This window comes from Microcebus murinus, chromosome 27 (genome assembly GCF_040939455.1).
Source record: "Microcebus murinus isolate Inina chromosome 27, M.murinus_Inina_mat1.0, whole genome shotgun sequence".
Classification (NCBI taxonomy): Eukaryota; Metazoa; Chordata; class Mammalia; order Primates; family Cheirogaleidae; genus Microcebus; species Microcebus murinus.
The window spans coordinates 10062956-10078589 of NC_134130.1; the positions used below are offsets into that span (position 1 = coordinate 10062956).

General features: G+C 36.8%; 1 protein-coding gene across 1 annotated transcript in view; it reads left to right on the plus strand.

The window, feature by feature from the left end:
* The window catches only part of SEC24D (SEC24 homolog D, COPII component), a 91337-nt gene that overhangs the window by 31108 nt on the left and 44595 nt on the right, over window positions 1-15634 (plus strand). The window lies entirely within an intron of this gene.

Consider the following 15634-nt stretch of genomic DNA (forward strand, 5'->3'; position numbering starts at 1 on the left):
CTTAAAGATGAATAGATTACATGAATACTGTTATTCTACATCTGAAAAGCATTTAAATTATTCTCCTCTGTCATAAATGACTTGTTTTTAGGTTAATAAAATCTTAGGATTTTCACATATCTGACTAAAATTGCCATCATTACTGCAATTAAAAAATCTTTCCTTAAAGAGATCCTGCTTTGGCATCTACCAAAAGAATTTATTTAGGTTTTTTTTAAAGTTGGTTCCATTGTTTGACAGGTTCCAACCTTTTCAAGCATGCTATTGTGTTAGCAACAGCCTATAAAAATAAACCTAACCCCAGTAGTTTGATCAGAGAATGTTCCCTGTGAGCATTTGCTTTGGAGATATATGCTATTTCCAAGAGCATATCTGTGTCATAATTGTTTAACATTTCATATTCCTTACCATAAATTTTAATTTTTTGTGTGTATTTTAAATGAAACCCATCCCCACATTCAATACAATTAACTATGAGGTATTTATTTAGCAAAAGTAATAGGTCGTAGCAAAAGGTTATGTTGTAAGTTCTTTTGTTTAGTAAACTGTGTTTCAATGTTGATCCTATATTTTAAGAACTGAAGTAGAAATAGTATAGAAGTCCAGTGCAAAAGGATTGAAGATTGTAACTCGTTTAATTTTGCATTTTCTTTGACTAAAATAAGAAATCTTTACATTTTGGACAAGTACATACATCTAATTATACATGCAATTAAATAATTTCACCTATAAACCAGATGGTAGAAGATTTTACTCCAACTGTGACTAGTCTCAGGAATATTTATGTATATTTTTAGATTATAAATGGATATAATAGTCAAAATAATTTCCTTATTGATTAGCAAGGATAAACTTTTATCCAAGACTCTAAATTTCAGTGGATTTTTTAGTCCATTACTTACTCTGTGCTAAGAACTGAGCTAGACTTTAGGGATTTGGAGAAAAACAAGACCAGTTACTTTGCATTAGGAAATTATAGAAAATTTTCAAGTATGCAGTGAGTTTTTGTACAACGTGAAAAAGGCTTTGATGGGGATAATCTTATTGTTTATATGGAACATAGTTTCAGGGAAAGTTTTAAGTGAGGCATTCCTTAATAAGTAAGAACATTTGTCCTATTATTAAATACTGTTTAAATTCTTCCTCCTCTTAATAATTGTTCATATTCTGATAGGTTCAGTAGATATGGAGAAGGAGGTAACATTGGGGAGAAAAGAAAGGAATGGATGTCAGCTGATAAATGAGTTTAATAAAAAGGAAAACCCTGTCAGAGAATAAACACAACACCAATACATTCTGTCAGGGTAGATGTCGCATCTATCACTTGTGGAAGGAATTGCTGGTCATGCATTTGACTTTTCAGCCAGTCTTGCTTGTAGAAGTTGACATAGTGTTGGCAGAATTTCTACTGCTGTTTAAAACATCAAAGAAAAAATTCTTCTTCACTGTAGCTGTTCATGTCACGATGGCTGTGTGTCACCCTTCTTTTAGGAAGATAGCAGCTTGTGAAGTAGGTGCTATCCCACTGTTGGAGATGATCAGCTCTACAGGTTCTGAGGCTGTTAACATTGTATAACTAATAAGTGATACTGCTGGAACTCAGGATTCCAAATTCCAAGTTCTTTTAACTCCACCTGGCTACAAATGAGCTTGTTAAACAGAATTTCTTTTTCCTGCTAGCTGTAGTTTTAGCAATGGGCCTCTTGCTCCTACTGTAAGCTTTTGACTTATTTTGAAATGTCCATTTTAAGTTTCTTTTCTTAAAGTCTTTTGACTTCAAGCTACCGCTTAGTACTCCACGAAGATGGACACTGTCCAGATTTCAGCAGTGGGCTGGGCATATAGTAGAGGTCTTAGTTGAATAAGTGGACTGTTCTCAGGGTTGGATAGACATTTAAAAGACAAAAATAAACCAAACCACACAATGGTGGTTGATTTCTAGGAATTTTCGGCCTCTAAATTACTATTTTTAGCACAGTGTCTTGGCACTCGCTTGCCAACTGCTCCTTGGCAGCGGTTAGGTCTGTTGATAAATGTGTTACCAATGAAGTAAAAGTTTTTATCCTACTTTGGGCATTTTCATACTTTTAAATAACTACAAACTTCACTTATAACCCTATTTACCTCTTTAACAAACTCCGTGGGTAAAGAAAAAATCATTTGAAAGGTGATTGATGTGTTTTTACAAGTTTATCAACACTCCTCGAAACAACACAATCTGTTCTCTATTTTTAATAAGAGAGGTTCTGTTTCATTATAAAGGATAGACAGTAAAACAATTAGGAAGAATTTTTGATCAAGACATTTTTAGGAACCAGTAAAGATTGACTACTTTCTTCAAAGCACAATAAATATTAATAGTAACTAAATGGTGAAACACTAGATTCGGAGCCAGGAGGTGATTCCAGATCTCCACTGTGCCTTGTGTTGTGACCTTGGGTCTCCATTTCCAAAAGGGAGAATATCCTATAAATCTAGAAGGCTGATAGTATCTGTGTTACTTTTCCAGTGATTATGGGGCATTCAACATGAATTACCATTTGTTTATAAAATCTTATATGTTACCAGAAATTTATGTGAACAAATGGCACAGCCCAACTGAAAGTGATTTCGTTTATATTATACTTTTAGTAAAATAAGTCTGGAGTACAGTATTCATGTGAAGTTTGTGAGACTATGCAATTTTACATATGTCCCAAGTGTAGCTAGTTTAGTGATAAATATGCTCTAAAATTAAGCTGATTGCCGCATAATATCATGGCCTGTAAAAACTTAAAGAAGACTTGTAACTTAAATTATTTTTAAATGAAAGATTTCAAAGCCAGAATTTATTTTTTAGGTATAGTCTTGTCTGCTTTAAATGCAGTATTTTTAAAGTATAAGCATAAAAACTTGGAAATATAAAATACATGTACTCAAATAGAAATGGAATCATGAATATAACATTTAAAATACCTTTGTTGTATGAAGTTACTTTAGAAACTGAATCTCATCCCTTAAGGTTTTGGTCACTGTTTATATAGTGCTCTGAGAAAGTACTGTGAAAAAGTTTGGCAGCTGAAGAACAGAATGTTATCCCTTTTTAGAACTGCGTTATAGCACTACACCAGACGTATGGGGAGAGTCACATTTGTCAGGGCAAAGGTCATTAGAATTCTATTTTAAGTTACATTTTAGAAGCTAAATGCACCACGCTTATTTTCTCAATCACAAAATCATTCATGTAAATCTTTATTTTTTATTAAATGGATAATAACTTCAGGAGAAACAAGAGTAAAACAGAAAACATTCTGCCATGCTTTAATTTTCAGCAGATCTCAGGGTGCATTTTATGACCTTCAAGGCCCTGGTGGTGGAGGACACTGAGATCCACACCAGCCGCTCTAGGTGAGAGAGAAGCCACCACAGGACAGGAACCGTTTTAGAGCCGTCTTGCCACCATTTCCATCAATTCTAAGACCTGCATTTTATCACGTGTTAACATTTCTAAAACAGGAACATGTCTTATAGACAAAGACTCCTAGCATTGTATCACATGTAGTCGAAAGCTTTGGTGTTTCTTAGAATTGATGGGACTTTAGAGTCAATGAAATATGCTATTAACATCTATATCTTGCATCATGAGTCTAACATGAGTCAAATTTTGTGGATATTTAGATAATACAAGTGTTTACAGCATATGTAACTCACGTGTCCTCTGGTCATCACGTATGAGGAAGTCAAATATTTTAAAGTTTATATTTGAAAGTTTCACAGCAGTCAAGTTCTCATTAAATAAAAGGGTAAAAAAAAAATCAGTGAACAAAATTTTATTTTTATGAAGAAAGGAAAGAAGGTAGGAAAAGAAAACCCTATCTAAATCTTTAATTTGAAATTATTTTTTTTTTGAAATGTTTGAAAGTGACACTCACATTTGTCTAAAGCACAAATTATTTTTGAAGTGATTGTTTGTCAGGAGCATAGCATTGTTAGGAGTACAGTGATAAGGGCAGAAATTTGGGGGTCAAGTGGAGTTAGGTACATAACTGCATTGCTTTTAGCAGTGTCACCTTGAAAAGTTCACATCACTTTTTTGAGCCTCATTTCTGTCACCAATAAAATTATGATAACACCCTATAATTCATAGTTGTTTAATAATAAGATAAACTAGTGTTATCTTTATTATAATTGTTTGCTATACAATATTAAATTTCACCATGGAAATTTTATTTTAATCCAGTAATCATTGATTTTAAGTGTCTGCTATGTACAAGGAAGAGAAGGAAAGTAGAACTTTAGGTAATTTATATTTACCTAAAGTGTAAATCCATTTAAGACAGATGTTATCAAATCCCTTCAGTGATTCTAGCTACATACATTATATGTAAGAAAGAGGAAACTGAGATAGACTCCACAGTTTATATTCATATATAAGCGGGAGAAGAGAGTTAGTTGTGCATTCACATTTTGAAGGAATGTTGCATGGTATCTGTCGTTTGATATTACATCACTATTTTCTCTGTTTTTATTCAAATTATAAGCACCCACCATGACATAAACAGTGTGTAACCTTTGTGTTTTCCTCAGGTGCTTCATGGGTATTTGCTGGAATAATTCTCCTGCAATACCCATGCCCCCCTCCATCCTGTCCTTTTAGTTGCTTCCCGAGTTGCTTCCAGGGCACCTCGACCACCCACCTGCTCCCTGTCCCTTTCTTCATATCGCATATTGCAGTTTGCAATTTTGTATATATGTATTTGATTAATGTCTTTCTTTTACTGGGTTTCATGAGGGTAGAGCCCACATCTGATTTCTTCTCACTAGAACATTCCTGGAACCTAAAACAATGCCTGAGAGATTTTTTGCTAAATAATATTTAAGTGTGATATTTTCATCACACAAGATTGTTTATATATTGAAGTATACTAGAATTTTGAGGACAAGTATTTTGATGAGATTTTCACCATAGAGGTCTGTGCTCAACCATTTATTGACCTTCTGCACAAATGCTGTATTTGATATTGAAAGATTACAAAGGAAATAAGAAAGGAACTGACAACCTGGAAGTTGAGCTGAGGCCAGGATCCTATTTCTAGGAGTCGTCTCTTTATCCAGGCATCTGCCATTTACTTGAGTTTCCAATGAATATATGTTGCTTCCCACACATATGTTCTTATAAAATATAGCCATTTGGGGAGCCACTGCAAATTATTCTTGCTTTTAGATGAGATGGGGTGCGTTCAGGATGGTACGGCCATAGACACCAGGCCCGACCCTGCTTAGCTTCTGAGATCTGACCATATTCTGCTTTTAGTATTGCTAGCAGATAAAAACAGCTATGCTGACTGGAATAACAGTTGCTTGAGGAATTTCTTGGACAGTAAAATTCTTCATAAGTTTCACTTTTATTTGCTGCTTCTCCAGGGTGTCTCTCAATATCATATCACTTTGTGAAGGTATGGTGTGTGTGTGTGTGTGTACACGTACGTGCACATGCATGGGCGCCTCTTTGGAGGGAGGAGAGGATATATGAACAATACGTGAAAATTGAAATCTTTAAAATGTTATTCATTTTTTGGGAAAATATGACCGTCATAACTTTTTTGAACAGTATTTCTGCAAAATACAAGTAAAACAAAAGCCATAGTTATAAAAACAAAGCCATAGTTATAAAATCTAGTGTTTATAGACATCCTGGAACTCATCTACCACAAAGATCCCTAATCTTAAACTGTAAATTGAAGTATTTCATAGTCTATCTTAAGAATGAGATTTGAGTTCCTTTTGGTTTACCATATCTCATACTTTATTGCCCTCTACAGTTTGAAAAGTTTTTAGAAATTCTTTATTAATAAATACTTTAAACATAATTTTGTCTACATTTCATCTTTCTTATAGAAAGACAGAAAATGTATATTATCTCATATTTACCAATTTTTATTATCTATTTGATAAATTAAGTCATCTTCCTCTCATTTCAGTTCATTATTGATATATAATATATAAATGTATTTCTCTAGATGCTTTTGGCTGGTTACACACTTTTTAATTAAACTTTTTTCTCAAACTTTTTCTAAACCCTATTTTCAAAAACTTTCTCATGCACATGATTTTTGGCTATTTGCCCAAATCAGAACAATAACTCACAAGGGACGATTTGCTGCATCACTGGAAGTGGTCCAGCCAGTGCACAAGGCTGTCCGCCAGGGATGGTTAATCACCATTGTTTACGTTGATAACAGATTGGACTTCATGTTTCTTAGAGTCCTATATTTTTTCCCATTCTGGAAGCATTTATAGAAAAAGTCCCAGAAATATTTGGGTAAATGTGTAGCTTCCATAGGTATCTACTCTGAAAAGGGAAATGGTGATTTGATTTGAGTTCTGTTAGGCTTCTTTACAGAAACAGTTTTATAATTATGTAATCCTGAGATTTTAGCAATTTGTCTTAAATACCATAATCTGGATAATACATAATACATTATTATTTGATGTGTTAGTTTATAAGCAGTATCCAGAAGGACTATTAATTTATATAGTCCACCTTATTTCAAAAAGGGTTTAATAATAGCCATCCATTCAGTTCAATGAGTATTTATTGTTCACCCAATATGTGCCAGACACTGTTCTTGGCACTTGAGATATGTCAGTGAACACAGCCAACATGCTGCCCTCATGTTGCTTACATTCTAAGGGAGAGAAGCAAGACAATGAACCTGATAAAAAGAGTATCTAATGTTATGGAAGAAGGAAAAAGCAGAGCAGAAAAGGGGATGACAGTTGCCTGGGAGTGGGTGGAGTACAGGCATCAGCCTGGTTGAGAAGGTGTTACTTAATTACAGATCCTTGCATTGAGGAAATGCAGACCCTTCCAGAGGAAATATCTGGAAGGTGTTTTCACGGTCTTATAAAGAAGTGAGACAAATGGAGGGAATACTTTGGCCAACTTGTAATTCTGAGGAGAGACAAGGGGAGTTTGCCTCTAGGCTTATTATCTTTAACCCCTTCATCTTTAGAGTAATTTGCAACTTTCCTTTGAAGAACAGAAAGCTGACAATTTTTTTGCTGTTGAAGAAACACACTTGATCCAGAGGGCTTTTAAGTCCAAAATGTATTTTTATCATCTGTAGAAAATTGTGCATTGTTAGAGCAATGAAGTGTGTCTTATACAAGTTGCCTGTAATTAGACAACAAAATATAATTCTCCAGTAGAGACAAAAGATAAATTATAATAGGTCAAGGATCATAAGAGATGTGGGAAAATGTTGTTCAGCTATAGAAATCTTGAATACCATAGTTCATTGAAAGAGGGAGTGTTTGACTCAAAAGTTTCAAACATATGTTCTAGCAAGAAAAATAATGCTGATCATTGCAAATATGTCCATAACTTGAAGGACTGTGTCAGCATAACCCAATCCAAACAGATCATTTTTTGCTAAAGAATTATTACCTACCATTTATAGTTTAGTCATGAACTAGGACTGCCATTCAGGAAAACTGATACTAAGTTGCTCTCTTAACTGCACCAGTATTTATTTTCCCTTTGAAACTGTGCAGTGCCCTCTCACCAGGAGCAGCCCTTTCATAGACTTCAGTACGGGTTTGTTGTGACCTTCCCACCAAAAAGCCCTCCTGGCACTACAGGGCTGGGGTAGGAAGTTCACAGCTGTGTTTGCTTGAAGACAATTTTGGCCATTCCAAGAGAAGAGTTTCCTGGTGTAGTTATTTGTGCATATTTTAGGATGAACTTAGCTTATTAGGGTTTATCACACCCAGATCTTCTGTGATGAAAGAACTGGCAGATATCCTCAAGCCCAAAGGCAACTTCTCTATTTTCCTCCATCAGTTTTTTTTTCCTCCCTCACTCTCTTCCTCTCTCCTTGTCAGTCAAATATTTATTGAGCATTGACTACTATAATTTAGGTCCTTGGGATCCATGGTGAACATGAAGCTTACATGATGCTATTAAGGAGTGAAGTTTTTTAGTCAGAAATTTGATTTAAAAAAATTGATTTACCACATTCAAAAATCTTGAGTAAAATATAATAGATGATGAAACAAACAAAAATTCTAAAAACTCCTCATGGTAATTGTGAAACCTGTGGTAGAATTTAATAATTTTATAAGCAGGTTTCAAAACCTCTACCAAATGTACCATTTTCCCAAAGACATCATTTTAGTGAAAGGTGAAATCTCTTAACTGTCTTCTGTCAGGATTATTACCATGTAGTAACAGCAGATTTGAGGTAGAAATGTGTGACTGTCTGTCTGTCTGGCACTTGCCAAGTCAGGACGCTCCTACCCTACCTGGCTTTGAAGGCTCTCCACATCACCCCAGCCTTCCTGTGTGTGTCCCTTTGTCCCAGCTGGACTAGACTACTAGTCTGTAGCCACCAGCACACCCTGGGCTTTGCTCCCTGTGTTAAGCTGTTCTCACTGGTGGGAATGCTTCCCCCTCTCTCTGACTGTCAGTGGACATAGAGCTCCTCACAGCTGCCCGGCTCTTCCTGGAGGGAAGCCTTTGGCTGCCTGCCAACAAGGGGTTTCTTCTTCTACTTGTGCCTTTTGCTTTAGAACCTATCCCAAGTTTCTCTGAGCCTATGACAGTGTATGTGTTGGTATCTGATAGATATTTCTCTTGTTCACTCAAAAACTGTTGACTGGCTACTTTCTGGGGCACAATAGTAAACATGCTGTACCTGAGAATCGCAGACTTGAGAATGTAGTCATTCTGAAAAGTAGAACAGTGTGGTGAGTGCTGTTGGCACGAGCTAAGGCCAGAACATGTAGCATTTAAGTGTGTCTTCTGCAGGTGACCTGTAATTAGACAGCAAAATACAGCTCTCCCTTGGGGATAAAAGGGTTCTGAGGAGCCAGGTTTAGCCATGGTCCTGGGTTGGGCAAGGCCTCTGGGAAGTCAGAAGAGGGAGACCCCTTCCACTGTGACAGGACAGGAGAGAGGAAAATGTCAGATAGATGCTGGTGACTCAGTGAGGGAACATCAAGAGAGTTCCTATCTGAGGTTTCTATTTTCTTTGCGAAGAAGGAGGCAAATTTATCGGCTAGGGAGGTGGAGGATGAAATAGGAATGCAGAAGTATAAAATAGCTCCTACAGTGAATGAGAGGGAGAAATGACAAGAGACGATTAGAATGGTTACCAAGGAGAACTCTCCAGTCATAGACCATGGAGAATGGTGCCTTTTGCTGAAACTGGATGCTTTTCCTACAGAAGCAATCTGCTAGCAGTTTCTTGTATGTATAGAACAGAGAAAGCAAATAATTGGAATAAATGAATAAGAATTCAACTGCATCTCTGCAATTTATTGCACAAGTCACTTCCTGTCACAGACCTTCCATTCCTTCTGAACATTGGGGATTCTCCATGTCCCAGGGCTGTTAGCACCTCAGCATCAAATTGAGATCTTACAGACACGTAAACATTTTAAACTATAAGTCACCATACAAATGATAGTTATGATCTTACATTTATTATGAAAGGTCTGAATCAGTAAAAATTTTCAGGATTTTTAAATGCTGGAAGAAAAAACCCAAAACAAGAACTAACTTCCAAGTTAAAGAGATATTCAAATCTAATATAAGCTGTGGATATGGCTGTAACAGAATAAATATTACAGACTCTGTAGTAGCATTGTTGAAGAAGAAAATTGAAAATAATTTCTCAAATGCCACTAATGCTCAATCTAACAAGAGGATAATTTTCTGGAAATATAAAAACACCAAGTGTTAGCTTAAGAAGAGCCAACTAAAAACATTCTTGAAAAATACAGATATATTCTTAGAATTAATGCAACACACTAAGTGTCTTATTATCAAGTTTCTTTTTAGAAGATACATGACATGATTTTTAAAAAGCATTCAGGAATTATTTTTTATTTCACATTTGTGATTTTCAAAAGTCAAACGAAATAGTACTTCTCTCTGATAACATTGATACAGGAAGTAGCCTCTGGACCTGTGCCTGCTCTGCCACACAGGCTGACGGGATGTCACCTGTGGTAAAGCTAAAGATAGAAGACATGTACAAGCTGCTGCTCACTTCTCCTTCACATGGAGATGGCTTTACTATGTGCAGTTGGTACAGACTCTCTTTTCAGTTCAGCTGCTGGGCATAATCCTCTGGGAAAACCCGACTCTGTTCCTCTCCCAGCATGCCTAATAGTCTGAATGTTTAACATTTTTAAGGATAGTTGTTCCTCACAGGTTCTGGATTATCTTTTCACATACCATTTCCATGCTTCTACTTATATCCCCCAATTAATCCAAATTACCAGCTGACCTCCTCTTGAGATAGTTCCAGAAAGTAAGCAGCACTCCAGTCCCAAGAAGTAGCCACGTGTCAACATGGCATTGACCATTCGAAATCATTGCTGGCAGAGATGTATATTTACAGTGATTTGCGGGGAGTATAACCTGATATTGAATCTGATCCTTTATCAAGCTGGGGGGCTGTGTCACATTTTGGCAGGTCTTCTCATTTTAAATGTTCTCATCTGAGTTAGGTCCCACTATAGGAAAAATTTCTCTCCTATGATCAGCAGCTACTTAGCTGAGGCATTTCCTTCAGGCGCTTCGTAAAGTATTGCTGTGGGGACAACTGTATAGTCTCAGGACACTAATTGTTTTCCTAGAGACGTCTAATGAAGGAAATAACACAAGAGAAAAAGGGGAAGAAGTGTACATCGAAGATTGAAAGTATTTTTTTCAAAATTAGTAAATAAGTGTTAGAAGAGAGGGGAGGTGGCTGGTCAAAGAGTGAGTTTGCGTGTGTGTGCGTGTGTATGTATTAGAACTTATATGAACTCTGATGCTAAAAAGTAAGGAAAATGGGTCGTGGGGCGAATGTGAAAAGCAGAGAAGAGATGGGGACAGTGTCACGTGGCAGTGTCCTGGACATCGGCAAGTATAACGTTACTCATTCAGGGTGTTCCTGAAGTCTAGGGTGTGGCTAATCCCTCTCACCTCCTGTCAGCCTATTGCCTATGATTTAATGTCCAATGGGAAAGTCATTTCCTCGTTGCAGTGCTCTGGCGCGTGCGGCTGTGGCTCTGTTCTTTCACACCTAGACGGCAGGGTGACACTGGCAGCCGGGGCGTTGCATCTCCTGGTACCCTTTGCTTCCAGGCCGTCTTTAGGTTGCTGCCTGCTGTCTTTTGTGGCTGCCTATCCCAACAGCACATGTAGTCAGGGAAAAGTCAGCAGAGGATTAGAAACTTTTACAATAAGTTTTTCTTGGCTATTATCTTAGTAAATTGGTACATTCTGTACTTTCTGTACAATTTTATGCCTTGTGTTTCATGTTATTTCATTTCACCCAGAATATTTTCAAACCATTATCAAAGGTTTCTTCAAGAAAAACAAGTTCAGTTCAGTGTTACTAGAGTTACATGAAATGGATGTAACCTAATTAGCTACAGTATTTTACTGATGCACTGTGGACAGCTTTGTTTTAATTTCTAGTTGCGCAGTGCCACCTACTGGATATACATTATAAAAACACCTTCGTATTTTTTGCTTTCCAGGTTTGGTATTTATTTATCTGCTTTCTGTAATTCATCACTTTCCTAAAACAGAAAATCTATAACCAGGTTTATGTATTCAGATTTTTATTAATTGTATATATGCCAAAACAAAAATACATAGCCTACAAACTTTACATAAATTCTTCATGATGGGTCTTTCTATATTGTGCTTCATTTTCTTTGAGCATCTGCTTTTGTTTTGGAAATACAATCTGTGAATAATTTAACATTGCCTTTCTAAGCTAAAAAAAAGCTTTTGTTGATGATGTTTTCCCAAGTGTTCTTTCTTCTCATACCCTGCTCTTTTAATTGCATTTGTGTGTGCTTGTTTGTTTGCTATCTTTCTACCTCACTACACGTGAGCCCACAAAGACAAGCAGTATGCCCAATACCTACTGCACAGAATGGCAGGAATACTTGGAAAACTGGTAATGTATTAAAATAAGAAAATTTCAAACATTTTACCAGTGGTTATTAAGAGGGTATTAATACATATTGATGTCAACTTCTTTTACATGGGAAAATAACCTAAGGTTATTTTGTTTTTTAATTCCTGATATCATTTTAGCACTGAGCCTAATTTCTCAGTGAATGATATTCTTGCTTGTGGTCCAAAATTGATCACAGTATTATATACATACAAAAGAGACATATTTTATTCAATTAAAGCACTGTAATTAAAATTAGTACCAGTATAGTATTTGGCACACCCCTGTTAATCCAAAACTACAAGGAAAAGAGGCAGATTTTTCCCCTCCCTCTTCCTTCCTCACTTCCCTATCACTTTCATGTTGCATTAGCTCACGCCACACAGGTCCAGAACAAGAACAGCCAGGTGGGGTTTTTAGAGCCATTCTCTCAGTCCTTTCCCATTTCCATTTAGGAGAAGAACAAAAGACAAAGAGCAGACATGGATATACTAGGAGCCATAGATTTAAGCACATTTATAAACAAAATTTTTAAAACCCCAAAGTATTTCTGAAGTAAATGTAATGGTGAGAAAAAACAGCTTAGGGAATTTTTTGGAAAGTAATTTGATTGAAGAAGCTACACACACTAAGCTTGAGCTGAGAGGAAAGTGAGCTTAGCTATGAATGAGCTCATGCTCACTACAGCGGGGCAGATAAGCAGAGGTCCAGAGGGAGCAAAGGGAAATCTCTGATGGTTTTCAGCATGGCCTGAGAGAGATGAAACAAGCCAGTATAATTTAGAAACCCTTGCCCTGTTGCCTGAAAATAAAATGTAAACAGTTAAAAAGCTTTTAACATTCTTTACTGTCGCCTCCATTGTCTGAATACCTTACTTACCTATTCATCATCTGACTTCCAAAAGAGTAAAAATTGGAGGGGAAACTGTAAGTATATTTAATAGTGTATATACAGTCATGACTTGACTCTAGTTTATTGCTAGACATTCATCTTTCAGTTCTGCAAGTTTGAATCTGCCAGGACTGGAATGCTTAGGTGCTAGTTGCCGACAATTTCACAGTAATTTTAGGCTGGGCCTGCCTTTGAGCAAATCATATCAGTAATCATAAGGTCAAATTTCTTTCCATTACCTCTGGTTGTCTAGCAAATAACTGCATCATGTTTTGTTTCTAAAGTCTCTCAGGGAATTTATTGTAGCCTTTGAACTCTTTGAAAATAAAAGGATGAGAAAAGTAAACTTGGCTAAGTGAATGCAAATTGCAGAATTTCTCCCTATTTTAACTTCTGAAAGCATCTACTGATCTCAAAGGTTGCAGTTGAGAACAGAACATAACCACAGGCACGATGGCTCATTGGACTTTTGATCCAGACGGAGCTACCTGATCAGTACATTTTGTTGTTGTTGTCGTTCACTTTACTCTTGTAGTTCTCCATTCATTGTCGTAGAATCTCTTTTTGTATCTGCATCTTTTTGCTTCCTTCTTATTCCCTCAGATCATTTCTATATAGCAGCTAAAGAGAATAAACATTTGTCATTTTATATCTTTCAAACAAAAGGTTCGTATAAAAGAACATTGTGATTTTGATACTAGATTGTATCAAAATCTCCTGAAAAAGGTAGACAGATTCTCCATCTTCTCAATCATTTTTTTTTTTTGAGACAGAGTCTCGCTTTGTTATCCAGGCTAGAGTGAGTGCCGTGGCTTCAGCCTAGCTCACAGCAACCTCAAACTCCTGGGCTCCAGCGATCCTTCGGCCTCAGCCTCCCGAGTAGCTGGGACTACAGGCATGCGCCACCATGCCCGGCTAATTTTTTATATATATACCAGTTGGCCAATTAATTTCTTTCTATTTATAGTAGAGACGGGGTCTCGCTCTTGCTCAGGCTGGTTTTGAACTCCTGACCTTGAGCAATCCGCCCGCCTCGGCCTCCCAAGAGCTAGGATTACAGGCGTGAGCCACCGTGCCCGGACTTCAATCACTTTTACAACAACATTTTATAGTAACTGACAAGTTAGGCTTCTGGAGCTCCAACTTCTACCTATAACTCTTCTATGAAATTTTGTCCTGAGCTGAGTGGTTTGGGAGAGGACAGATCGTTCTGGTTAGAAATGATGTTCTAGTTTTTTTGTGCCAGACACAATGCTCTGTGCTGCACACACATTACTCATCTCATCCCCATCACGGCCCTACCAGGGGGCACCAGAGCTTTGCCCATGCTGTGGGTCACAAGAGGCTGTAAGCAAGAAAATTCAATCCATCTTCTGGCTGCCTTGAGGCAAGAGGTGGGGGAGAGGGCAGTGCAGAGGCAGTGGGGAATGATTTAGAATTTTTTTTTAAGCCTTTCCCTGATTCTTTTATGTTTTTTACTAAACCTATTTTTTTCTGCTCTGAGACCTCACAACTCATTTCTAAAACCTCTGCAGGGCATCAGTTTTCACACTGAACATCTGGAAGAGGGATCTTGGTTTTCTAATTAGGGCTGGAACAGAAAATGGCCTGACAGCTCCACCACACCCCACCTGCCTCCTGCTCTTCGGGCCTCCCCGGAAAAGCAGTCTGCTTTAGATCTTTTTTGTTAAAGAAAAATTTAATTGACATGCCAAACTCTGCAATTCCCAGGCTTTTCTTAAAATGTTATCTTTAAGGAGATTTATAAAAACAAGAAGGATCTTTGTGGTTTTATTCCAAAAGCCGGAAAAGTTGAAAAACAAAGACAACATCTTGTTGCCATAAATTCATGTGTTATCAAGAAAGGCATCGTTACTGTCTTGGGACAAATGCTAAAAGTTTTAATGAGTGCCATTAGAAGACTTTTCAAATTATAATTATACTATCTAGAAATCCTATTTCTAATAGAACTTGTAATGCTGAGCATTTTTGCTTTAAAACTGTAAAAGATGTATAATGGTTTCGACATATGTTTATAAGGAAGAAGCAATGGAGTGATTTATTTTTTCAGTTCTGGCAATTCATAAGCAGCCACTCTGAGAGTGCTCTGTGAAACATTTGTCATCTGATACAGTAACAGAAGAAGCAGAATCGACCTCCTTGCCTAAATAAGTCAACATTATTGCATATTTTTTCAGATACTTGCATTTTGAAAGAAATATCTTGTATACTTTGAGGGAACTGTCTAAACAGCATACTGCTATGCAAACTGGAGCTTTTAAAAGCAGACCCAGTTCTCTTCTTTATAGTCTATGAACAAATTTAGCAAAATGTGTGATGCAAGGTGTCCAGGGCATTTTTAACATAAGCATAGTTAAGTATACACATTGGTGAATATACATACACATGTAGACATAAATATACATGTATTTATATATGTCTGTAAATGAGATATAAATTTAAATTAATTTTTGTTTGGGTATCATGGACCATATTTTGTTGCTATAAATTCATGTGTTCTCAAGGAAGGCATCTTTACTGTCTTGGGACAAATGCTAAAAGTTAAGAGTTTTTTTTTTTGTTTGAGACAGCATCTCATTCTGTTGCCTGGGCTAGAGTGCCATGGTGTCAGCCTAGCTCACAGCAACTTCAAACTCCTGGGCTCAAGCAATCCTCCTGCCTCAGCTTCCCGAGTAGCTGGGACTACAGGCATGCACCACCATGCTCGGCTAATTTTTTTCTATATGTTTTTAGTTGGCCAATTAATTTCTTTCTATTTTTAGTAGAGACGAGGT